This window comes from Pholcus phalangioides, unplaced genomic scaffold, assembly GCF_987345545.1.
Source record: "Pholcus phalangioides strain wild (caught in Gottingen) unplaced genomic scaffold, Ppha-v1.0 ptg000007l_1, whole genome shotgun sequence".
Classification (NCBI taxonomy): Eukaryota; Metazoa; Arthropoda; class Arachnida; order Araneae; family Pholcidae; genus Pholcus; species Pholcus phalangioides.
This window is the reverse complement of record NW_028301600.1, coordinates 44,021,747-44,048,058: the sequence shown is the minus strand read 5'-3', so window position 1 is coordinate 44,048,058 and position 26,312 is coordinate 44,021,747. Positions and strand designations below refer to the sequence as shown.

Genomic DNA, 26,312 nt, shown 5'->3' with positions numbered 1-26,312 from the left:
CTAAGGTTAGTTAATCAAATTAGAAATTTTTTTATAACCAAAATAATAATAATAATAAATAAAATAGACTCTCGGTACTTTTTCTGAGAATAAAACAAAAACGCTTATCTATAACCTCTGTAAAGCTGGCGTTGTGAGATGCAAAGAATATATTCTGATTTGACTTGTATATATAAAAATAGGTTTTTTTCTCTTTCCTGAAAAGTGTGGGGAAAAAACTTGTTTTTATATCTTTTTCGTTTTCCGGATTTCTGTGTGAGGGTTAATATATTTTTAGCATTTCTAAAAACGCCAAGTTATACGTTTGATGTATGATTGCTGAATATGGTGGGATTTTGAAGTGACGTCATCAATTTTTAAAGCGTTATAACTCGTTAATTATGGGTCAGATCAAAAAACTAAACACTTTTCCATATTAGTTTTTCACAAGGAATCACGTGTATAATTATTGGGTGGTCTGTAGTTACCACCCCGTATAATTTAACAGCAATTATATTCGAGTTGTTTGAAAATTCTCATAGATTTTTATACAGGGTGTTTCAAAAAGAATCACCCGATTTGAAATGCGTATATTACGAAAAATATTGACACACATTGACACTTAAGATTAATTTTATATTACATGGCTAATCGTGAAATTCTTACAAACCCAAATTAAAGGTGCTCAATATGTTCACCTTGGGATGCACGGCATATGTCTGTACGGTAGTCAAATCATCCCAAACTTTTGCGAGCATGTTTGCATCCACTGCTTCCACGGTTGCTGTTATACGTATCTTCAGTTCGGCGAATGTAACTGGAAGGGGGGAGCACATAAACGTAGTCTTTTATAAACCCCCACAAGAAGAGAGTGCACAACAGTATTTTACCAAATGTAAATATCATATTTTTCTGATGGATTTGCTGTAATAAGTGCAATTAAGCATTCAAGGGTGCGGATATTGTAATGTGGTCGGCCTTCTGATGGTGCAACCTGGGGTCATTATATATACCATTTGATCATTGTTTGGCGCAGCAAAACCTTGATGGTCCTTGTACCAATAAAAAACAAACTCCAATCCAATTCGAAGGTGAATATGCACCCGCGAATGGTTGGTAGCACATATCGCAGTAAATCCGTCGGAATAATATATATTTTTTTGGTAAAGTGCTGTTGAGCACCCTTTAAAAACACCTACCGCCTTTGCTATGTTGTGATTCGACCGCACATTCTATGATCAAAAATGCTTGTTTAGGTGTCTTATATCACCTCCTAAAGTTTGTTTCTATTGTCCCGTGAATTTAGAACCACCCTGTACTACAGCTGCATTTTGTATGGAAATGATACTTAAAGATGTACTTTCTAAAACAGCAAAAAAAAATTAAGACAAAAAATTGCTACATGGGTTTTTTGATCATGTATTTGCCATGTATGAGACGTGTACTGCATTTCCGTAATTCCAAGAATCTTATGAGATTGGTTTTTAAGAGACATTTAGAATAAGAAGAATGAGAAGATCGGTCCAAAAGATAAAAATTACTGGGGAGGGGGTCAAGCTGGTAACAAGGTTATCTGCTTAAACACTTTTTCCTCAGCCAATGTCACCTCCTCTTCTCACACACACACTGATTTGAAACTTGCTATCTCAATTTCGTGTCGTCGGAAGCTACTATTTAACAAAAAGAAACGAATAAACATCACGTCATGCTGCTGTTGGAACACTGGAAAATACCTGAAAATAAGAGAGAGAAAGAGAGAGTATCTATATCACTTGAAAGAACACAAAAAAAAAGACGTAAAACATGCGCTTTGATGATGATGATTCGAGACTAAGATTATTATTACGGAAATCACAGCTGCGAACTCTTGAGCTCAATTCCCAGACGGATGTGACAGCAAGATCGGCGTTAAGTGGTGTGAACGTGCGTCTACAAGTCGTGGTGGCCTCGAATATACCTTCACTGCAAGCACGTGGAACTCTTTTAAGATGGCACTCTGTTAAAACACAAAAAAATAATGTTCTTAAACGATATGTCTTGAGATAGATGTGTAAATAGGATATCAATGTCGCTTCAACACCACATGTGCTAGTGTGTTTGCTTTCATCTGAGATGACTATACAGGGTGTTTTAAAAAAAGATTAACGAGACTTTGGGAGGTGGTAAAAAACACCCCTAAACAATCATTTTTTCTGTCGTGAGATGCATGGTTGGAAATGAAACGTAAAAATTGCAAGCACTCGTTTTCGCTAACATAATATTTATGCTTCATAAGTCCTCTAATGTCTTCATATTTTCTTTCCGACCATGTCTCTCATGACAAAAAATTGTCTTGGTATGTTCTACTGCCTCTCAAAGTTTGGCTCATCATTTTTTTTTTAAATACCCTGTAGTTGTTTCATGCTTGAACTATGGTTATATATATAATCTAAATCTCCGTTATTCCCCACTAGACCAGCGTTTCTCAACTTTTCTGTACCAAAGGACCCGTAATATTCTAAAATAATTCGACGGACCATCAATTCACAACATGAGTGGTGCTTAGCATTTTGACTTCCTTCAAACGAAGGTCCCGTTTTTTCCACGAAGCTTATTTGAATTTATAATCTTTACTGAAATCGCGTAAATGGATATAATTTTCATAACTTATAAATTATATTATAATAATTTTCGTACCCGTACGGCCCTAGGGCTAGGTCGGTTATACGTTTCTGAACTTATAATAATTTTCGCTATAATTTATAAATACATATATACCGGTATCCGATAATTTTTACCTGAAATAAATTTCAATTCACTGCAGTTTCCAGTAGTCCTTCATTTTCCCGCCAATCGGTAATTTTTAAGGGGGTTGGCGCACGATCTTGGCTTCTCATGCTTTCCTATGGGAAAAATCTCCTTTCTTTAAGGAACATTTAAAACATTTTTATTCACTCTTTAGGCACTTGATTTTTTTTCTCAAATAGTATGGATACTTTTACACAATTTAACACGCGCAGGATTTAGGATTAGGATCAGGATTTAGGATTTTAATTGTTCGCTATTTTTTTCTCGAATTTTAACTTCAACAACATGCAACTTTTTCAAAAATCACCAAAATTTGCCAATATTTTGTGCTGTAAATTTTTTTTAAATAATTTTAATAAAAAATCCTCATGTTAGAGTATGTAAAACCATAGTGTTGAGACGCAAAGTTTCAAGGCATTTGAACAAATGGTGTCCGAAAACATGTTTATCTAACAAAAAACTTAGTTTTCAGAAAAGATGATTTTATAATGGAAAATATTAGCATATATATAATGCCTGCCACAGCAGTTTATAGTACTAAAATATTTAAAAAATATTTCTAGTACAGGTAGAAAAAAAACTTGAACACAGACGTAGAAAATTTCATAGTACTCATAGTATTTAAAAATTGAAAAATTCGAAAATGTGTTTTTGTAAAATTTGCGTGCACCAACCCCCTTAAGCAATTTTAGCAACAATTGGTGATTTTTCTCAATTACGGCAACGTTCTTGGGGAAAATTGGCAATGTACTGTTTTCTGCGTATTTAAGATCCCGATTTTCAGCACTTTGTCATGTTGAACGTTTTTTTCCGAGGAATATATTTTTGTTTGCTGCGATTTGTAGCAGCTCTTTATTTTCCCGGACATTAACAATTTTAGAAATGATTAGCAAATTGTTTTAAAATCGCTTTTTTAGCGATGTAATTACCAATTTGGGTAGCAATTTGCCATATTCAAAACAACCAGATATGGTTACCCTAAGTATGAAAAAGTATAATATTTTATTAGGAATCAGTGTAAGGTACTACTTCAATAATATGAGATACAAAAATTGAATAGGATTTTTTCACATTCAATTAGAATTAATTTATCAAGTCTGCTTGCGGACCACTTGTGCCATCGTCACGGACCAGCGGTGGTGGTGACCATAGGTTGAGAAACGCTGGACTAGACCGTTTTCTAATTAATCGAAATGTCGATATATGACTATATAGGCTGTCCCAAATTGTTTGCACAGCGGATATCTCTGAAACCATTGATTTAAAACCGGGATTACACTATAAAAACTTCATAAAAGTTCATTTATAAAACTTGAAAAAACTCAACCAATAAGGTTATCGGTTACATTCGAGCAAATGCAACCGATGCCCTTATTGGTTGCATTTTCTAAGTTTTATAAATGAGCTTTTATAGTGTAATCCCGGCCTTATAAAAACATACTTTCAATTACAAAAAGTTTTCAAATGAAGTGCGGTTACTCAAAACGTCTCAAAATTTTCCGAGGAATCGTATACATAAAAAAATATAGAAATTAACTTTTTGTGTAGACCCTGTGTGCTAAAACTTCTAGTTAGTGATATGTAAATGCAACTCTGAGCAGTCGTTTGCAAAAAATTGCATATTTTTAGATACAGAATTAATGGAAATATTTGACTTTGAAGTCTTCAGCATTTATCGACAATGATCGAGGGTGTGGGTCACAAACTACGAAACGTAAATTAAATTCAAAGTTGTAAAAATTCTGTAATTGTCAAAATAATTGTCGAAAAATGCATCATTATTTATTGCGAATGAAAAAAAAAAAATTAAGTGAATTCTATTTGTGTACAGTCCCTAAAAATGGCAACTTTTGAGCCAATGAAAACTTGCCACAAACGACAAGTTGCCAAAACGTAATGATTTTATACATCTAATAACTCGATAAAAATTGCATTTAAAATCATGAATTTTTTTTGCAAGTGACTTTTTCAGGGCGAGATCTACGTTTTAATAATTGAAAGTTTTATTACACGAGACTGTATAAAAAGATAATGTCTTTATTTTTTAATGTATACGACCCCTCAAGCAAATTTTGAGATTTTAAGTCATATTTGAAAACTTTTTGTAATTGAAAATATATTTCTAAAATCAATGGTTTCTGCTGAGATATCTTCAGAGATATCTGCTGTGCAAACAATTTCGGTATTAAGACTTAATTAATTATAAGACTGAGATTATATTACTCAAAAAAGCATTAATTATTTTTGGCAAATTTTTGGATCCTTCCTGCATTGAACGTTTCTAGACATTGATGCAAAATTGAATGAAAAAGAGAGTTCTATGAATCAAAGTTATGTTATCGCATGAAAATTGTTTCATCATATCAAACGCGTTCATATATCAGGATTTTTTCTTAATATGCTAATTCAAGCATCTTCAACCCGTTGCTCGTGTGAGCACCAGGGTGCTCTCTGAAGCACACAGGATGCTCGTGTCCGATTTCGTGCTCGCGAGCACTTGATCAACGCTCCAATTAAACACCTTATACAAATTGCATTCAAGGATTGAAATCATCTTGATTTCATGCATTCGCATGTCAAACTTGCCTTAAGGGTGCTCTTCTTTTGATTATGGCTACAAGCTATGGGTACTTGACTAGAAAAAGGTTGAAGTCCTCTGTGCTAATTCGTGGGCTTTTTGTCGAGCAGACTCTTTTCGTTTGGCCTACCAGAGTATAGAGATAGAAATCTTCAATTGTGTGTAGGGAGGCAATGGTACACAACCTTCAGAACAGTGAGGGCCACTTCATTGGTTAGAAAATATGTCGCGGGTCACTTAAGTGATTTGTCAATGTGCCGTAGGCCACTTTTGTGATCTGTAAATGTGCCGCAGGTCACTTAAGTGATCTGTGAATGTACCTGAGTTAAGATGTAATTTTTTTTTGGGAAAATAAATGCCTCCTCCGGGTATGGCACATCATATCCTCCTGGTCGGATAGTATCTCATCTGTGAATGTGCCGCGGGTCACTTAGGTGATCTGTAAATGTACCACGAGTCATTTAAGTGAACTGTAAATGTGCCGCAGATCATATTTACGTGATCTGTAAGTGTGCCGCAGGCCGCTTGAATGATTTGGAACTTTTTGCGAGTTACTCAAGTGATCTGGAAATCTTCCACGGACCACTTATGTCCAGGGTGCTCAACCATTAGAAAAATGCGGGCTACTTAAGTGATCTGAAAATGTACCTCGGGTCACTTTAGTCATGTGGAAATGTGCCGTGGACTACAACTAAACCATACATATACCTTGTCCATGTTCCTCTGTGGAACCTCTAACGAATTGGTACATATTACATGTTGGAATGTGTGTGTACGTGTAGTGAAACCTGACGTGAAGTTTTTTCTGTGTAATGCTTGTTATGTGTAGTGCTGCCATCTGCCACCTGTTTTTTCTTTTCTAACTATGAGTGAAGTATAATGATTGAATAATTGTATCGTTGTGTAGGCCTGTGTTGCTCTCTGTGGAATGTGCCACGGACTGCTAGAGTGATCTGGAACTGCACCCCACGCCACTTGAGTGATCTGTAAATATGTCGTGGGTCACTTCAGTGATGTTTAACTGAACTGAACGTCACTTAAGTGAACTATAAATGTACCACGGTCCGCTTAAGTGCTATGGAACTATGCCACGGGTTACTCAAGTGATCTGTAAGTATGGACGCGACTCCCTTAAGTGATGTGTATCAGTGTCGGTTTAGTTCATTTTTACAAAACTGAGATCACGGGCAACATTAGATGACTCTTCGAGGGCCATATTTGGCCCGCGGGTCATGGGAGCATGTATGTTCTATGGTCTTTTTATGTCGTTTTTTATCGTGGGGGGGGGGGGGGGTCCATGACTCCCGTGGCACTAAACGCATCTTTAAAAAATCGCTTCAATAAAGTGTTACTAGATTTTCTGTCATACAATGCTACAATTAACAATACTATGCAATAATTTTTTAGTTAACAAGTTAGAAATCGTTTGATGCACACTATATGAATTTCGTTTGCGAAATATACGGGAATTTTGCAAAAATATAAGTATTTTTTCTTTTGACCTCAGGGAATTAAGCTCTGACTTAAAGGATTGTGTAAGTTTTCAGTTAGAAATATGGTGGGAGTAAGATGGTTTCCAAAAGAAAGTGCCTCCGGGAAAAGTGTGATTTATTGCATAAAATTTAGCAATAAAATTTTGGAAAAAAATTATATGTAAGATGAATATATAACCTGATCATCTTAACTTACTTACTAACCGAACCCTGTCCATATTCCGAAGAATTTCTAACCGATAGGTCACCGCCGGGGTAATGATCATCTTGACTGAAAAAATTTGAGCGAAGTTTATTATTTCGTCACAAAAAAATCGAAAAAAAAAATATTTGCTGACATTTATGTTTTTTATGCATTTTTTCAGTATCAAAAATGTAAAAACATTATGAGAATTCCAGAAAAGAAAAGCAACTGCTCGGTTCTGAAAGGGTTATAATGACCTGGTTGAAATCAGTTTTTAAATGTCTTCATCAACTGGGAAAAAATATCAATTTCTGTCACAAATTGTCTCATTCACAAGCAAAACAATCAGATCTCAGCCTTTTATAGCCTCAAATTATAACAATAGCTCTCCAATCTTGGACATGGCCACGAATTTATAACCGGTATCGACGGAGGTCGTTCTCTTTGCGAAGGTTTCACTGTATGCGCGAATACAGTACGTATCAGCGGTTCTAGTATTTTATTTAAGGTGTCTGTTAAAGGAGGTGTGAAGTTATAACGACGTACCACACGCAGAATATATCATAAATGTGTATTATTTTGGAAAACAGACTTCCGCTTTCTTGTGTTTTAATACATATCCATCACACACTGAAACAGTCATTATTATTTGGCGCATATCTTGAGAGCGGAAATTATTGCGATTTTTTCTTTTATATTCATTTTATTTGCCTACAAGGCAACTGAAATCATTATTAAGAAACGTGTCGATCATCAAATGTGATGGAAGTCGTTTGTCCAGCTTCACAAAATCGCCTCCCTAAATCTGGTTTTTGTACAGCTTTATATATTCTCCACCTCCCTCCTTACCATTCTGTAATTTCATGAAACTGCAATTTTTTATTATTGCTATTCTTGTTTTTGGGGTAAAAACATTCTTTTTTTTTTTTTTTGTCGGGGAACGAACGAATTTCGACACACCTGTGAATAACCATATTATTATCACTGTTATTATAGCTATATTTGAAAACTTTGGTTGGAATCTTCAAGTAATTATTATGATATATATAAAGGGCGGGGGCGTCTTTTCATACATATATATATTTCAAGTTTCCGGTGAGATGAGGAACATTGAATTTGTGTATATTAATACAGTAATAATTACAGGTTTCCTAGAATTTCAAGATTTTTTTGGGGGGAAATATCATAAGATATATAATAATATTTTCTCTATATTTTATGCATTATTAATTAGAATTTTACGGTCGGAAGAAAAAATTATTTTGAAATTCAAGGTTGAGGTTTAGTGTAAAACAAAAATGGTGGGGAAAAGAGAATGAGGCCAGAACCTTGAAGAACTTGCGGATGTTTATTCGATAACAAAAATAATCGATCGCTTCATAATTTGATCGGGAATGTTTAGAGTTGTTACCCCTTATTTATCTTTCTCTTATTCAAACCAATTCTCTTGTTTGATAATTTATGATTTATTATTCATGAATAACACGGAGCGGTTGTTTTGTTTGGAGAGCTTTAGGTTTTTATATGATAGCTGGCGGCTTTGTTTGATATGTAATATTTGTTCCGCCGGAAGCTGATGTGAAACGAAAACGAACATTTGTTGAATCATATCACGTGACGGTATTTCAGCCACGACTATTTCAGACTTTCATTTTCGTTCTCGTTAAGTTTTTTTTTTTGGTGGTAACTCTGATTTTAACCAAATTTCAACCAATTTTGATTCGGTCACTGATTTTTTTAAATTCTGATCTCAGCCAAAATACTCCGATAAGTTAATCAATCAATCATATATTGCTGTCCCGCGCCTAGAGGAGTACAGCGGGTCCTGAAGTTGACATTTCAAGATCAATCCCTCTCAGCACAAACATAATCCAATTTTCTCAGAGCTATCTCTAAAAATATAATAATTTTTTTCTAGGTTATTTAAGCTACCTATTTATTCCAATTCCCCCCCCCCCTTTCCGTTTACTTCTCCAATTCTATATCGAAAAACAACAAACAAAAGTAAAATTATATCAAAATCAATCGCACAACAATAAACAAAATAAATAAATAAATAACAAAGGAGGGGAGAACATGGAAATCAGGGCTTCGACAAAATATAGATCAAAATTTATGAAATCCCGGGGGGTATCTTGATTGCTACTAATTTGTAGCGAGATATCCCGGAGCTTCTTATCAACAAATCGCCGGAAACAATATTAAAAAAAAACGAAAGATCACATAAGACAGTTTCAAAAACACCATCAAAGCGAACAGCCTGTTCGCGAGGAAAAATAAATAGATAAAAAAATAATAAATAAAATAATAATAATAATCCCCTCAACACTTTTGGGGTTTTATAAAGAAAAGAAAGAAAACCCCGATAAGTTGTTAAACATCACTTTCCTGTCAACTTTCCAATTAACATACTAACTAACTTGTAAAGAAACCAAAAAAGAAAATCCCGCCCGACGTGGGGCACGAAGAATTAACATACCGTAAACGCGGGCTACTTTGGCCCATTTTTTAAAAATTTCAAATTCATTTTCCAATAAACCCAATATTATTACTACTTTTAATTTCTGGTAACCTTTTTAATATCGATAGGCTGTCTTATATCATGTATAAATGTAAATAAAAAACAGATTTATTTAACTTGAGCCAATTAAAAAAAAATTATTTAGGCCAATGTTACCCCTGTATATGTGTAACTTTGGCCCACTTTACCTTTTCCTATCTTAAAGCATTAAATGAAAAGCTAGGGTATATCTTGAACCTGGGCGCGTGTAATATAACTTCAAATTTTGAGAAAAACTTTTATTTTAACTTGTATTGATCATAAAAATAGCAATATTTACATTTTTTTTGGAATTTTTAATTAACAATCGTATGTCTTACAAACTGACCAAAAAAGACCTTTTAAAAGGCTTTGGAGGCTTAATTATTAGGAACCCATAACCATAATCATATATTCCTCGCTAGTTCTTCCTCGCCACTAAAAACCTTGAGATAACCTGGTTTGCTAGAAAATGCATTTTTAAGTTTGGTTTTAATAATGCTTTGAGATATTTTATCATGAAAAGAATTCAAGAAAGGCATTGCACACTCCAATTTTTTTCCCTTCAAATTATTCTTTTGTTTAAAGTTGAAAGCTAACTTCACACCCTCAGATAACCCACAGTGGCACTACTATTGTCCAATCAGTACTTGTCATGTAACATCATTTACCAGCATCCAGAGAATGAACGACCTCTTTAGTTTAAAACTGACCGTCTTTTGAATTTTGTATTACTTAATATTTTATTGGTTAATGTAATTAGCCGGAGATTCCTCAGTCCACGTGACGTCATAAATGTTATTTTCTGTTTTTTATGAAAATTTTCACGTCGTAATTTTTGGGAACTTTTTATCCATTATGTTATGGGCATCTTTTTCGCAGTCACCTCGTAGGGCATTTTGCCTGTTGTGACCTTGTATTTGTATTTGTATTTGAATGAGGATTCTTCAACAGCGTGAACTTTACGGTAAACTCCTAAAAGTTTGCACGTTGAGTTTTGAATTACCCTGTATATTAGATAAATATTAAAAAAGTTAGGGTGGGCTGTGTCATAGACACGGCCGCAAGGTCTGACGTGAATACGTTTTTTGTGCTTTGAACCACTTGTTAGGTACGTGCTTACCATCGGCTTTGTCTTTGGAATAGCTAACAAACTACACCAGTGTCGCCTATTTTCGTTGTGAACTGCTCGAGATATAGCGGGAAAAATAATTGTTACGAATCAGGGCCGCGGGCCTGGTGCCAAGACGGGAACAGATATTGAAACCGGAGTAATATCATTGGGTGCCCCTTTGCTATGATATCACTCACTATATATATATATATGGGTTTTTTTTTTTTAAACCAAGCACAACTCAGGTCTATCGCCATAGGCAATTTTCTACCTAGTGAGTTGCGCCGGAAGTGTAATTGTGTGTACCTAACAGTCTGAGTGCGTATCTAGTGTTGTGTATGATTTTTCAGTGCTGCCATCTATATCTCAGAAGTGAAGTGAGTGATGTGTCGTGACTGAATATTTGTACTGTTTGTAGGTCCGTTGCTCTCTCTGGCGAGACTTTTTAACGGGGAGATCGGCTCGCATTTGCGCCTCGAAGTTGGGAACCACAGAAAACCAACTTCAGCCGACCACCACTGTGGCGACGGTGGGGCTCGAACCCGGGTCCCCGCGGTGCGAGTCCGTCACTATGACCACTCGACCACCACAGCGGCTATATATATGGGTTGTCTCAGCCCATGGCTCGCGTGCCAAATGTGGCCCTTAGAGTCATCTGATGTGTTTCGTGATGAATAACCAAACAACTCAAGTGGCCCGAGAAAGATTATCAAATTACTTCTGTGGCCCGTAGCACATTTCCAGATCACTTCAGTGGCTCGCGATGCATTTCCAGATCACTTCAGTGGCTCGCGATGCATTTCCAGATCATTTAAGCGATCTCAAGCACATTTCAAAATCACTTGAGTGATCCGCGGTACACTTCCAGTTGACTTAAGTGGCTCATGGTACATTTGCAAATTACTTAATAGCTGGCCGGCATACGTCCGGATCACTTAAATTGCCCGCGACACATTTATAATTCACTAAAGTTACTCTCGGCGTATTTCCAGGTTACTCGAGTAGCCAGCGACACGCTTCAAAATCACTTGAGTGACCTACAACCCACTTACAGATCACTTAAGCGTCCCTCGACACATTTACAGTTCATTTAATTGTCTCACTACATTTTTATAGGTCATTTAAGTGGCTCTCGCCACATTTCCAGATTACTTCAATTGCCCGAGACACATTTCCAGATGACTCAAGTGACCCGCGGCACATTTCCAGTTAGCTCAAGGGGCTCGAGGCACATTTCCAGATATCTCAAGGGGCTCGAGGCACATTTCCAGATATCTCAAGACCCGCGGCACAATTCTAGTTGGCTCAAGTGGCTCGAAACATATTTCCAGATAACTCAAGTGGCCCGCGGCACATTTCTAAACCACTGAAGTAGCCCGCACTCCCCAAAAGTTGCGTACCCTTGACTTAGAAGATAGAAATGCATTTTGCAGCCACACTGTAAAATCTGACTTTCCAAACTTGTGTGATCATTCCATGAACTGTACTCGCAAAAGTTTTGAGATTTTCTAATATTTTGAAACAAAAACGTGTAAATAAACTCTCCACCCCGCCCCCCCCCCTCTCCTCCCTCTCGAATCTGTAAATCCTTCATAAAATGAAAGTACGGCGCGACCGAGATGATCCCTAACAAAGTCTCTATTTGAAAACTTGAATCCTTCAAATTTTTCATTCAACGTTATCGCGTGTTTTCTTTATAACGAGAAAAAGGGTGGAAATGATAAGAATACTAGCTGAAGGTATTTTTCCGCGAACTTTCCTCGAGTTTTTTTATATTTTTTCAAAAAGCTATTGGTGGTAGGAGAATAAAAAAAAAAGGAAGAAAGCAAACTCTCTCTCTAAATTTAAAAAGAAAAATGTAAGAAACTGAAAGGGTTGAGGCGTATTCAGGCAAGAAGCAGACGATTCCATAGCACCGGAAGGAGGGTTAGCAAGCAAAGAATGAACAAGTAAAAGAAGATGTAGGTGTTTAGACAGACCATGGGAATATGCCTATGCAAGCTTTAAAAAATATCTATGATTTTTTTTATTTTTTTCACTCGTGCCGTCGTAGGCTAAGAAAGTAAGAAAGAGTCGGAGGAAATGAGAGTAGCGAAAGAAGTCTACGAGATGAACTACTTGCAGTGTTGTAGCACCGAATTCCTCCCCCACTTTCGCACTCTCTGGTTGCTTCTGCGGCACTCCCCGTGAGAACTTCCTAAAAGCCTTGTTCACTGGGCTCTTCCGGCCTCATACCACCAACCAAAGCCAAATGCTCATCCCCCGATGACGATTAAGGTCTAGTATGTTTCTTGATAAAAGACCACAGGAAGGTCTTCTCTCTTCTCTCCTCCTTCCTTATTATTATTATAATCTATTTACACTGCAACAGATTCCGAAGCTATTCGATCATCGGACGATGAACAAACCACAAACTCCCATACACTTCCGATAATTTATGAAGTAAAAAGCTACCACTATTTAAGAGTTTTCATCCTTGATCCAATATTATCTGACAATCGTGGGATTGTAAGTCTGAATTGATAAAAATTTGTAAAAACCACTTTGCAGCTCTTGTCACATCCTCACTAGTAGGGTAAATTTGGTGAATCTTCTTTACTTTTATGTATATGTTGCGGCCAAAACCCGAAATCGGCCACTTGACCCGGCTAATGTCCAAATTTCGGGCTTTGGCTGGCCCCTATATATCGATCCCTATGATTCGGGGATCATCGTCAAGTTGGCGCATTTTTTTGCGATCATTATGGCCATTTATAATTATGGTTAGCTATGGAAACCCTAACGATCAAAGGAATTGGAATATCAATATCTTAGGGATTGATATATACAGGGCCGGCCAATGTCCGAATCACCTCTTCGGCTAGTTCTTGATTTCGGGCTTTGGTTGTAATATATATTTTTTATTCAGAGCATCCACCAAAGCTATTTCTCGAGGTAATTAAACAGTAAGCTATATTTTAGAATCTGTTATGAAAGGTTGGACATGAGGAATTGCGAAGTGTGCAACAGTATCCAGCTATAAAAATACCAAGTCCCGTAAAACGGGATTAAAATATATCAACTATACGTATATCTATCTTGTTTCAAACTGCTTAACAAAATTCTAGCTTGAAATTTGATCAATATACAGGGTGCATAGCTAAGGCCCCTTGCCGCAAATTTATGGTTAACCATTGATCCTCAAGGCATATTTCCAATTAGAAAAAGTATCCAAATAACGTATACAATTCAGATACGTCATTCATATTGCGAGGGTGTATAGTTATTGAAACAAAAAAAAATTAACGTTTTACACGAACATCCTGTCCTAAAAAAACCCAATTGGAAAAAGTTGTTGCTTTGTCTCTCCTGATCCCAAAAATAAATAAATAAGTACATATGTAAAAAAATGAAAAAAAATACTCCGCATAAAAATTTAATTTTTTCTTTTAATAACTATACAGCCTCTTGCAATCTGAATGACATATCTGAATATTACGCGTTATTTGGATACTTTTTCTAGTTGAAAGTATTACTCTAGGATCAATGGTTCGTCAGTAAAATGTCATACTCCCTGTTACCTATGCACCCTGCATAGGTATGTTATAATATTAAGGGGTCTCATACCTTTGAAATTGGTTAAAATAGTCTCAAAACTGTGCTCTGTTAATATTTTCGATTGTTAATGCTATGCCATGTATCAACCCAATGTTTTACACACATATATCTCCAATACTTAATTTTTTCAAACGCACGCACGCGCACACAAATATTATATAGAAACAAAATTTTTTTTTTCTGCGGCCGCAAAATGTCTAAGTCAACAGAAAACGTATGTCAATTAAATGACACTGCCAGACGTATTTAGAGTTTCCATAAATTCATTTTTCATTCGACTAGCTAAGTCGATAATGCGACTAGCACGAAGTTTATACCTTGACACTCCAGTTGTCCAACTTCCTGGTCGAACCGAAAATAAACCTTAAAACGAATGTGCTTCACACCCAGTTGAATTTCAGATAAAAATAATTTGAAATGGGTTTCTTGGTCCGTGATCACGGTCATTTGAGGATGCGTTAGGATTCGCTCACTGTTCCAGTAGGCTACACTACACGTGTCGACTGGTGTATGCATGATGCATAGGCATAGCAAGAACGACACGATAAATCGGAGTTTCACATAAGCCGTCGTGTAATGATACTATTTGATTCACCGATCTTGATTTTGTGAACGTGCTCATTGGACTTTTGCTAATTATTCTATTCAAAGACGTTCGAATTACTCAGGATAAGAAATGTTCGTCGTAAATAGACGGACATCGCTCAAAACGAAAAACCTATAAATTTGATAGGCTTTTTTTAATGTTTTCCTTTGATTATATATATATATGCCGCTTAATGCCGAGAAATACTCGAGAATACGCTTAATTTAATTGCAGGGATCATCTGCTTAAGCGTTTTGACGTGTATCATCAAACAGCTTCAGTCACACCGACTGAAACTACAAAAGAAGAAGAGAAACCGTCTGTCTGACTGTCTATCAGAAAAAAACCATTGAAAAGAAAAACAAAGAAAATAAGATAAAAAGTTTTTTTAAGTAGAAATGAGTAATGTTCCAGAAAGATTATTTCTTTCTACGATCAGAGAAGCAAACGAGAAAATAGGAAACAGCTGATTGGATGGAGTTGGCTTTTCTGGAGTTCAATTGACGTCATAGGCTTTAGTTAAATAAATATATTAAGTTAGACGAAAGGAGGGATGGGCAGACAGAAAAAAACTCTCGGATACATTTAATAAAAGGATGCTACTAAGGAAATTGAATTCATTTGAAAGTCAATCTCATGAAAAACGGAACAATCGAATAAGAGATCGACAACACGGAAATAAGACATTTAGAGTACCACTGGAATTAGAATTTAGACACTTGCTTATCATAACTTTTACTTGTTCATGCTACATAATACAGTCGAATCCCGTTTCAACGAATACCGTTATAACAAAAACCTTGTAACGAAAATTTTCCTAATTCTTAAATGAGTTTACATAGGAACGATGTATTGCGAATTCCGATATTACGAAATGAAAAATCCGTTATAATGAATTCAAAAACAAGTTTCTGAAAATCCACAAAAGAGTACAGAATGTTTCAAAAATGATCCCAAAAATCAGTTCAAGAAAAAATCAGTTTCATAGTAACTGATGTAGTAAGTAACTTGCAATGAACTGTTGGAGAAGAAGCATGACCCCCCACATCCTGGAGCGGGGCCCCTGGGCTGTGATCTTTTGCGGGACAGAAGCCATACTTTCCACGGACCCTTCTATAGTGAATTTATGGTGTGAAGAAACAAAAAATGATGGTAACTGTCCCGTGCCCTAGGGCTGGAGACTGTCAGCCCCACCCTTGTGGGGCCATGGGAAGGAGGATTGCTTTTCTATAGCTTGTGGGGAAGAACTTTTAACCAATACGTAGCGTGAAAAAAAGAAATTGTGGTAAGCCAGAGAGCTATGCATTAGGAATGTTTCATATTTTTTCAGTTTCAAAATGAGTGGCTTCGAAAGGAAAATAGTTTTCGACTAAAGAAAAACTTAAGAGACCGTTTCTGAAGTTGATGCTGGGGAAAATAAAAACAACGTTGCATTGAAATACGGCATATCTTCATTTACTCTTCCAACATTTTTGAAAAATCTTACTAAGTTGGAAATTCAAACAACAGTTATAAGATCCCACAGAAAAAACACGACTTTCAAATTTTCAAGATGTGGATGTACCTGTCATCACGGGACATTCGTTCAAGACATTTTCCAGAGACATACATGAAAGCATTCATTCTCAAAATGTGCCAGTTACCAGCCCAGTCACATTAGAAAAGACTGGAATTTTTATGTGTAAATTTTGGATGCGAAATCTTTCAAGCAATTGTTTTAAGCATTGCACACGTTTGATCACGAACATACTTTAGAGGAATTTATTGTTTCCTCGACTTTTTCACAATATTTGCCTCAAATATGTTACGTAAGTACTACTTATCCAAAAAAAAAAAAAAAAATGACCGCCTAATTAATTTGAGTTGCTGAGTTTTTTTTAAAAATTTAGCTTCATTTTTTTTATTATATAGAACGTAAATAAGTAATTTTTTGACGAAAGACGTCACTCTCCCTTGTTAATATGACAGATACGAAAAACTTACTGAGTGAGGAGATATCGATTATAGATACCGGCGTTCCAGTCCCCGTGAGGGCGGAGATGAATTTTCCTTTTTCCTGAAACATCGATATCTCCTCACTCGCCAGTTTTCCGTGCCTGTCAAAGTAATTTTTTCCTTAGAATCAAATTCCGTATCAACGAAATTTTTTTAACGAATGTTAAAATTCGTAAAATTGGAAATTCCTTTATAACGAAATTTCGTAATAGCGAAGTAATTTCTTCAGTCCCTTGGAAATCGAATTCAAAGAAAAACTGTTTATCGATAAATCAATTATTTCCCTTAAATTAAAAGAAAACATATTTAAGAGAGAGAATAAAACTTTGCACGCGGTTTTCTTAGATTTCTGTTTTTGGAATTTAGATCGACTGCCCAGTTCAAAAAGTCAACAATTCAAAATTCTATGTTTTAAGGTATCTGCATTTTTTTAAATATTCACTTTGTATGGATCTAAATGGGAATCAACTCAGATTTAATCACAGTAAGGAGCTTATAAGCAGAGTTGGGAGTTATTACTGTTTTGCAATATGTAGAGCCATTTTCCACCATTGGGGCCGTTCAAGTATTACGTAAGCAAATTTTTAGCCATTTTTGACCCCCTCCCCCCTTGTCAGCAAAATTTCGTCATCAGCTCTGCCCCTCTAACGCATATTGGTGGGATCAGAGACGTACACGGAGGGCCCACGATCAAAAATTTATTTTTTCAATTGAAATTTCGGAAGAAAATACCTTTTTAACTGTTATTGTAATCAGTTTCTGTTAATTTCAATGTTATTTGAAGGCTATGAACGCGAAATTGATCTTTATTAAATTCATTGTGACCTACCCTCTAAGCCATACAATGATAAATCGCATAAAGGACCTCGGCCAGAGGACCAAATATGGCCCCGGGGGTTATCTGATGCGGCCTGCCCTCCTCAAACCTAATTTTGTAAAAATGAACTAAGCGGCACATCTACAGATCGCTTAAGTGTCCCGTGGTACAATTCCAAAACATTTAAGCGGCCCGTGGCACATTTTCACGTCACTTAAATGACTCGGGACACAGTTCCAGAACACTTAAGCGATCCGTGACACATTTAGAGATCCCTTGAGTGACATGTGACATAGTTTTAGAGCACTTAAGTGGCCCCCAGTGCGGTACCACATCACTCATGTTACCCGCGACACATTCTCAGATTATTTAAGTGATCCGCGGCATATAATTACGGATCACTTGAGTGATGCGTGGCACAGTTCCAGAGCACTTAAGTGGCCCGGACATTTCCAGAGCACTTAAGTGGCCCGGACATTTCCAGATCACTTGGATCCGCGAAAAATGTAGAGATCACTAAAGTGGCTCTGTAGGGCACTTATCAACGGGGGGGGAGGGGATGTCACTTCAAGTGCCCACAAACTATCGAAAGGTTTTTCTCGTTTTTGGCGCACCGAGTAAGATGCTATTAAAAATATTTCATATTTTCATAAAGGGTGGTTGATGACGTAAGCATTATCCAAACCCCCCTCCCCCCCTTGTCATCAAAAGTCAGCAAATCGGAAACGCCCTCCCCCCCCCCATCGATGATGACGTAATACTTGAACGGCCCCCATTGTCATGGTGGGCATAACCAATACCTTCTAATTAGAGCTCTTGCTCTAGAAGGTGTTGGCATAACTCGAAAATGCAATATTCTGAGTTGTTGCCTTTTTTAACTGGGTCGCTGTGGTATGCAAGATTAAATTAAAAAAACTTCTCCACCTAATGAATTTCATGAAGTAAAAAAGCTAAAATTTAAAATTCAAATGGGCATCTTATTTTCGAAAATACTTCTCATTAGCCAATTATTTAAAAAAAAACCAGAGGTTTATTTTATCAGAACATTTGCCTAAATTTATTTTATGTCAGTAAATAATTTTATCTGCTTTATTTCTGCTGTATAAATGAAATTTCAGAAATATTTAATTGTTTAACTAAAGAAAAATTGTGCACAGGTATTAAAAATACAGTACTCATATCTGAATGCGTAACAAAAAACGCGTGAAATATTTGAATTAATCGGAGTAGATTTACTATGTAAATAAAATATTTGAATCACTTCGTGTAAAGGGTATAATTCCATTTGTTGAAAAATTTACTCTCTCTTTTCGGCATTTCCTATTTCAGCTCAAATTTTTACATGTTTTATGACAACATTCAGCAGAATCTGATTAGCAGAGCCCGGATGTTAATACATTTGCATTTTTCAATACTTTTTCACTTTTAAGGCATTTTTTCATGTTTTAGGGAATTTCTTTGGCATTTTTAGAATGTTTTTCCCTTTTGAATTTTTTTCCAAAATAAAAAGTAGGCTAAAAAGAAAAATTTTAAACAAAAAAAAAAAATTTTCATCACTTAACTTTTATTTTCCTTTATACTGTAGATGACATACAAAGTTTATGTAGAATCAATTATAAAGGTAAATTTAGTATTCATTAAAAATTCAAGAGCTGGGCCACACTTAACCAAACAATAAATGAAAGAGTGAATTCGAAAAATCCTGATGCTATATGGGATGTCGTGTTGAAAGAATGGAATTTTCATTATATAAAAGGGAATATGATATCGTACTTTATGTACTACCAGGGAATTTTGAAATCTGCAAATTCGTGTTGAATGATTTTGATCCGTAAGAATGCTGCATGCAGTAAGATTTCTTAAGTTTTTGTTTTGCCTTGGGAATACTGATGACGTACGTAAGATCAATCTTGGGCATTCTGGGACAGGAGGATTTCTATCCTTCAAAAGCTTATTGATGCTATCGGCAAAGTCAGGGTGCTAAAAGTGGTTCAGGTCAATTTGCTACTATGAAATTTGAAAAAATAATGGAGAAAAAAGCGGATTTATATTATTTATTTTATATTATTTATTTCCAGTTAATATAATGACTGGTTAAATTTCTAAAGAAATTTGTTTTGTCATTTTTGGGGAATTTTTTGTTTTAGTTTTCATCGCATTTTTTTCGAATTTTTAGGGCATTTTTGCGAGTTTTTCGGACATTTTTATTGCCATCTTTCAGGATTTTTTAAGTCAACAACATCCTTGCCTTGCTGATTAGATATTCATAGTAAATGTTCCACTTTTACAGAAAAGACTACAATCTTGGACAATTTTTCGTCATTTTCTGAAAACTAGTTTTCGTGATCATTGTCTTTTTGCATGAAGCGATACATCTTATATAAAGTATGTTTTACATGTTTTTCTTAACCATAAAACTCGTGTGACCACCCTTAATCAACACCACCTATAGAAGAAGGCCTCCGCGTGAAGCTTGTGATGAAATGGTCTTCTTCAGTGACGTCATGAGCTGCTTGTGGAAACCTTCTTCTATAGGTGGTGTGTTGCCTTAACCCTTTATTCGACAGTGTTGCTGTCATATAGATAAGATATTTCCCCTAACGAACTCGAGGCGACCACCGATAGACAGCGCCTTCACTTCCAACCCATCTCATTAATGGCAGTAAATTGCAATATAGCGATATGGCCAGAGTTGGTGTTTGGTGAAGTAGTAGTGTTGCTGTCAAGCAGCACGAGTTTTTTTATGTTTCTCAAGTACAGAAATTTCATATTTTGAGCTCGTTTGGGCATTGATGCTTCAAAGTAACTCCTAAACATTCGATTTTTACTTGTGAGCTGTTCATGAAGTTTCTATAATTACCAGCAAAAAGGCTCAAAGGTGCAAATGTCTCTTGACAAGCCAAGCAATGACGATTGTTAGCCTTTGCATTTTGGACTAAAACACCATGTGTGGAGCCCCCTCCACCCCCTAGTGTCAAAGGTTTAGTCTAGGCCGATTGATATAATGTATATGGGTATATAGGAATTGACATCATCATCACCATTTCCCCCAGCAATATATAATCATCCCCCCCCCAGACTTTATCTCCGCCTATGATGTCTATGCTATTCTAATCTATGTAGATTATATAAATAAGAAATATTATATATGTTACAGTAAATGTGATTAATCGGTGATTATCCATAATGGCAGATTACTATGCATAATCCCCACACAATCGTCTTGGTGAGTTTGATAAATTTTCCCAAATTTATCATTTTTACCGGCGATTATGCATAATTCTCGAATGATGTTGGCTAGTATTATAAATATGCGAGAAATTATGTGAAAATATCACTTAAATTCAACCACTTATCGGTATCTCCCATACGTGATGGGTGCACTACACATATTTTGTCATAAAAATTAAGTTAAATGAAAATAAATGTTATAAGGACAAAAACGTGTAAGTTATTATCAATCTTTTATAATATTAGCTCTCTTCCATTTATCAACATTTTTAAACATAATCAACATCACCGATTGAATCCATCATCCTAGGCTGAAGTTTCAGAAAAATATCCTGTAATTTTAAGTAATTCATTGACGATTCATCATGTCTTCCAATACGAGCTGGAGGAGCTGAGCTTATACATAATCGCCGGCAAATGTGATAAATTCGCAAAATTTATCACTTACCGAAATCGTCGGTGATTGTGCATAATCTCTCTCTCTCTCTCACCAGGTTTATGATATTTATAGCGTAACATATATACTTGTACAATGTGTTGCCTGTAGTGTAACATCCCATATTGTTTTTAAACATTAACAATATATTTTTTGTCATACAATGGCATTCTCTCATTCTCTCAAACTCCTCAAGAAAATTTCCATCTGGATATTTTAGTGCTTGCCAATTAAAGGGATAAATGCATTTCCTAGAGAGAATGCCATTTTCACGCGCAGTATTAATTCGAAGTTTTCATTCAACCAACATCGATTAAGAAATTGTACGGTTATAATGGGTTTACTTCTAGACATAAATATTCGTCTTACAATGATCAGGTGTTAGAATATAATTATGTACTACGAATATATTTGATATTTATCGATATTTGAAAAAAAAAATACCCATAAAATAATATCCCTAGCACAAACTCCTCACTATAGTATCATTTTCGCATTTCGGAGAAATGAAAATCACTTCTTCGGAAACCCTGTTGCGTTTGGTGGTTCAATTAACAGTCGAGATGACTTTTGGGCCAGAGGCCGAACAAATTCTACATTGACCATCAACAGACAGAGGAGACTATTTCCATTAAACGAGTCTAAGATGATTTTCGAAGAACCCTTCTAAACACTTTAAGTTACTGCAAAAAAAGCAATGACTTCCATCATTACACATAATCACAGCTTTTACGTGAAGAGCGAGAATGTGTGTGTGTGGTGATAATAAATACTGTATATAAAAAAGTTCCACATAAGAAAAAAAAAACGAATCAACATGAGATGGAGGGATGAGGTGTTGAGCATCAGAAACCTCAACAGGAGCGTTGAACTCTCATCTCAACCACAAAAGAGTGACTTGAAGTGCGTACGCATTTTTCTCGACCCGTGATATGGAATCATTTTTAACAGCTACAGCGACAACGTTTCGGCCACTCCTCCGCTTGTGTATGCGTATGTGTGTGTGTGTGGAAAAATTTTGATAAAGACACACACACCAAAAAAAGAATAATATTCTATTACGGTGGCTACACACACACACACACACACTAAGGACCCGAATCGGTGGTGGCATGATACGTTGTTTACGCCGCTACGATGTTTGGTTAGAAGGCTGATGGTGATAACACTTGCTAGACTTTGATTGTTATGTTTACATGACTTCCAGTCGTATTATAACACTAGTCCTAAGGGAAGAAAAAAACCCGATACAGGCGGCATTGCTGTTTGGCGGAATTTACTAGATTTTATTATCCGAGTTGAATGGTATAATGGATACGACAAGGCTTTCTGATTTGGGATTTCTTATCCAATGGATTCGGTTTTCTGAATATTATTTTTTGTGGTGGTTAAAATAACAGATAGAAATGTCTGAAAGATATATTTATGCCTTTCTAAAGTATACAGACTCAACTCATGGACCATGAGCCAAATGTAGACCTCGAAGTCATCTGATGTAGTCTGCGACCTCAAAACTAATTTTGTAAATATGAACTATGCAGCCTATTTCCAGATCACTTCAGTAACACTCAGTGTATTTACAGATCACCTGAGTGACCTGCGGTACAATTCCAGAGCACTTAAGCGTCTCGCGGCACATTTGCAGAGCACTTAAGCGTCTCGCGGCACATTTGCAGAGCACTTAAGCGTCTCGCGGCACATTTGCAGAGCACTTAAGCGTCTCGCGGCACATTTGCAGATCACTTGGATGACCTGTGGCGATGTTTCAGATCACTTCAGTGTTCTTCGACACATTTACATGTCACTTGAGTGACCGCGGCACAGTTCCAGATCGCTCAGCAACCCGCAGCATACCTACAGATAATTTAAGTAACCAGCGGCGCTATTCCGCATCACTTAATTAAGTGGCCCGCACTCTCCTAAAGGTTGAACAACCATGTCCTAGGTTGAATACCATGTAGAGAGAGAGAGATAAAAAGAGAAGTCATGTCTTTTCTCTTCATCTTCGGCTTTAGTTTTGGAGACCATACCAATATATTGAGAAGAATATAGATTCAATCGACTGGGTGCAAAGAAGGGCTAGTAGAGCAGTGGTTAGTACACAAGGGTTCAGTCATAAAGAGAGATTTGATTTTTTTAATGTTTTCATTGGGTGTCATTAAAATGTTTAATATTTTCAATGTGATGGATAAGATAGTCCCAAATGCATTGTTACCACACCGTCAAATCCAGTGATTCGACAAAAGAACATCGTATGGATTGGATGGGGACAATATGAGGTTGTGATGGCACGGAGAGTTTCCCCTAACAGGTTTGTGGATGCACTACCTGGCCAAAAAACAATTGCGCACTCTAACACTTTTTTAGATTCAGACAAATGTAGTAAACATCGTTATTCTGGAACATCTCATCGCTTTCTGAGAAGGCAGTATTCATTGATGAACGGCGCTGTCTCGACAGCACCATGGGCTCCCGGACAAACTGATGTTCTGGGGTCTTACCAAGCTAAAGAGGCACCTGCCTACTAATTCACATACTTACTCTCTAAAATCATGGAACGGAATCTCTTTTTCATGAGACCCCCCCTTGGCACTTGAGGTTCCCTGGACGTGCCTGGGCGGGCTTTATTCGTTGAGACGGCTCTGTTGATGGGTGAATATGGTCATTAAGCGTGCTGAAATACTCAACTGACTTCACTTTATCGCTGATCCCGGTCCAGAATAACAAAAATGACCTAAGATCATAACACTTCACCCTGAGGCTTTCACGTAGGTGCAATAGAATACGTTACTACCTTTTTTTGGCCAGGCAGTGCACATGGAATAGTTTATCTTCTGTTGTCGTAAATTTTATCACAATTGGCACGTTTGAAAAGAAAAATGTTTTTTATGTCGTGAATCACTAAGCTATTCATTCTTAGTTGATGATGATTTTTATGGGAATTTTCCTCAATTTTTTTAAGAGTTTCTTTGTTATAATTTCTTTAATTTCGGGTTTCTGTACCATACAATGACATTCATATTTGTTAAAAATTGATATTAAATAAATAATTGACATCCATATTTATTTTTTATGGGCATTTTTCTTTCTTTCTTTTTAGTCACCTCGTAAGCTGTCTGTTGTGGATTTTGAATTTGTGTTTCGTTTTGTATATATCGGGCAAAATCGTCAATTTATCAGCTCTGGCAGACACGGTTGCGATGTTGTTGGTAGCAATAACTACAAGTGATTTCGCTGCTATGTAGTGGCTATAAAATCGGAATTTGAATTTTGGTGAATGGTGACCATGGCAGGGCTGGATAAAGACACCTATATCCCAGCTCTGATTCAAAACTAGGACTGGAGGGTGATATGCTAACTACTCTTAAGGATATATTTGTTTGCGAGATCGGTTTCTTATATTTATAGCATAGGGGTGCCCACGAGTCCGCAACCAGATGCTTGATCAGCCGTGTCAAGCACGCATTTTGGCACCACCTTGTAATGTTGTAGGATGGATTAAAGGGTGAAATTTGCGCCCCCTCTGGTCCGGCGCACGTTCACCAGATCCACCTGTTCCCCCGTAGTTGCGGCCCTGGGCACTCAGCCTGTGGTATGCATATCACCAGCTGTACTTAATTGCACCATTGAAGAATTTCATTATTGGTGATAAAGGTAACAACCAGACGTTTGCTTATGAGGATCATACGATGATATTTTTTTTGTGTGAAAATAGAGAAGTTCACATATGCAAATTACATGCAGAAAAGTACGGTGTATAAAACTGGGGGACTCAAGGGGACCCCCGAACTCGTCGAGAGCATGGAATTCACAAACGCATTTCCTACTGGCACAATGCAGGAATTTCAGAAACCACTGATTCGTAGCTCAAAAAATGCGTTTAGTTTAAAATCGGTGAGTTAGTTAGAGACAGTTCCTCAGGGCACCATTCCACATAAAATTTTAGTTTAACACGTTTTACAATAGCCAACAGCCATTGCTTTTTGCGCACAAAAAAACAAAACTCGTTCTATTTGATCTGCTACCATTTATGGACCCGTCTCTCTGTTGTGTTGTTGTTTTTCTTTTTATTATTATTTTTTTTAACCGAATGACATGAACGTAGCCAAAAGAATCTAGTGCAGGTTCTTCTAGTGGAGAAGTAATAATAATAATAATAAAAAAGGCCTTACTTTTAGCAGGTCAAACAACCCTATCGTTCATGAAACAAGCTGCTTTTTCACACAGAGTCGTCGTCATCCTACACGAAGTGTAGCTTCTTATACCACGGTGGGAGGGTTTTCCTGCCGCGTAGCAGGAAATGGTGGGAGTGTGGAATCAAGACACACACACACACACACCTTTTTTATTTTTATTTTATTTTTATTTTTTTCCCTTATCCTATCCTCAACAACGCCTCTGCAACAACACTCTTGGTAGCAACCATCTGTCACCGGGTCCAACTTACTAGGAACCGGCCACGGCCTATCAAATGATTCCATCTTGACTTTTACTCGTACGAAACTTGAACACGTCTCTGAAAAACAAAATACGGTAATACCCCGACGTACGCTACCCCGAATTGCGCGATTTCGGAACTAAGCGATTTTTTGAGAAAAATGAACACTTATGAAATTCAAGCACAATCACGGGATTATTGCTGAGATAGTAGAGACTATTTAGACCACATTTCCCAATGGCTTACGACTGAAAACGACTAAATACGGCAATTTTATGCTTCAGCCTTTGTTGTTGTGAAGAGATCGATTTTTGTGAATCGGCATTTACCATTATTTCATTGGGTGACTGGAATATTGAAAATGACAAAAAAAAAAAGAACTTTTCACTCTGACAATAATTTGAAAAACTAAAAAATTTTACAATACAAGTCCCGTACCTGGACGTTTCACAGAAAATAAAATTAGAGTAAAAAGAGACATTTAAATTTGAAAACTGATGCTTTTTCCATCTTTATTCCCATATACACTTCATATTCA

At 36.5% G+C, this 26,312-nt stretch overlaps 1 long non-coding RNA gene across 2 annotated transcripts; it reads right to left on the bottom strand.

Moving 5' to 3' along the window:
* Positions 1–302: 302 nt before the first annotated feature.
* On the bottom strand, positions 303–25,707 carry LOC149085337 (uncharacterized). 2 transcript variants are annotated; one of them, XR_016192883.1, is made up of 4 exons: positions 25,509–25,707; positions 7,034–7,108; positions 1,826–1,975; positions 1,427–1,712 (listed from the first exon to the last, which is right to left on the bottom strand). It is a non-coding gene; the product is annotated as an uncharacterized LOC149085337 (long non-coding RNA). The 2 variants fall into 2 exon arrangements; XR_016192884.1 differs by lacking the exon at positions 7,034–7,108 and having other exon boundaries at positions 303–1,712.
* Between the last annotated feature and the right edge of the window lie 605 nt (positions 25,708–26,312).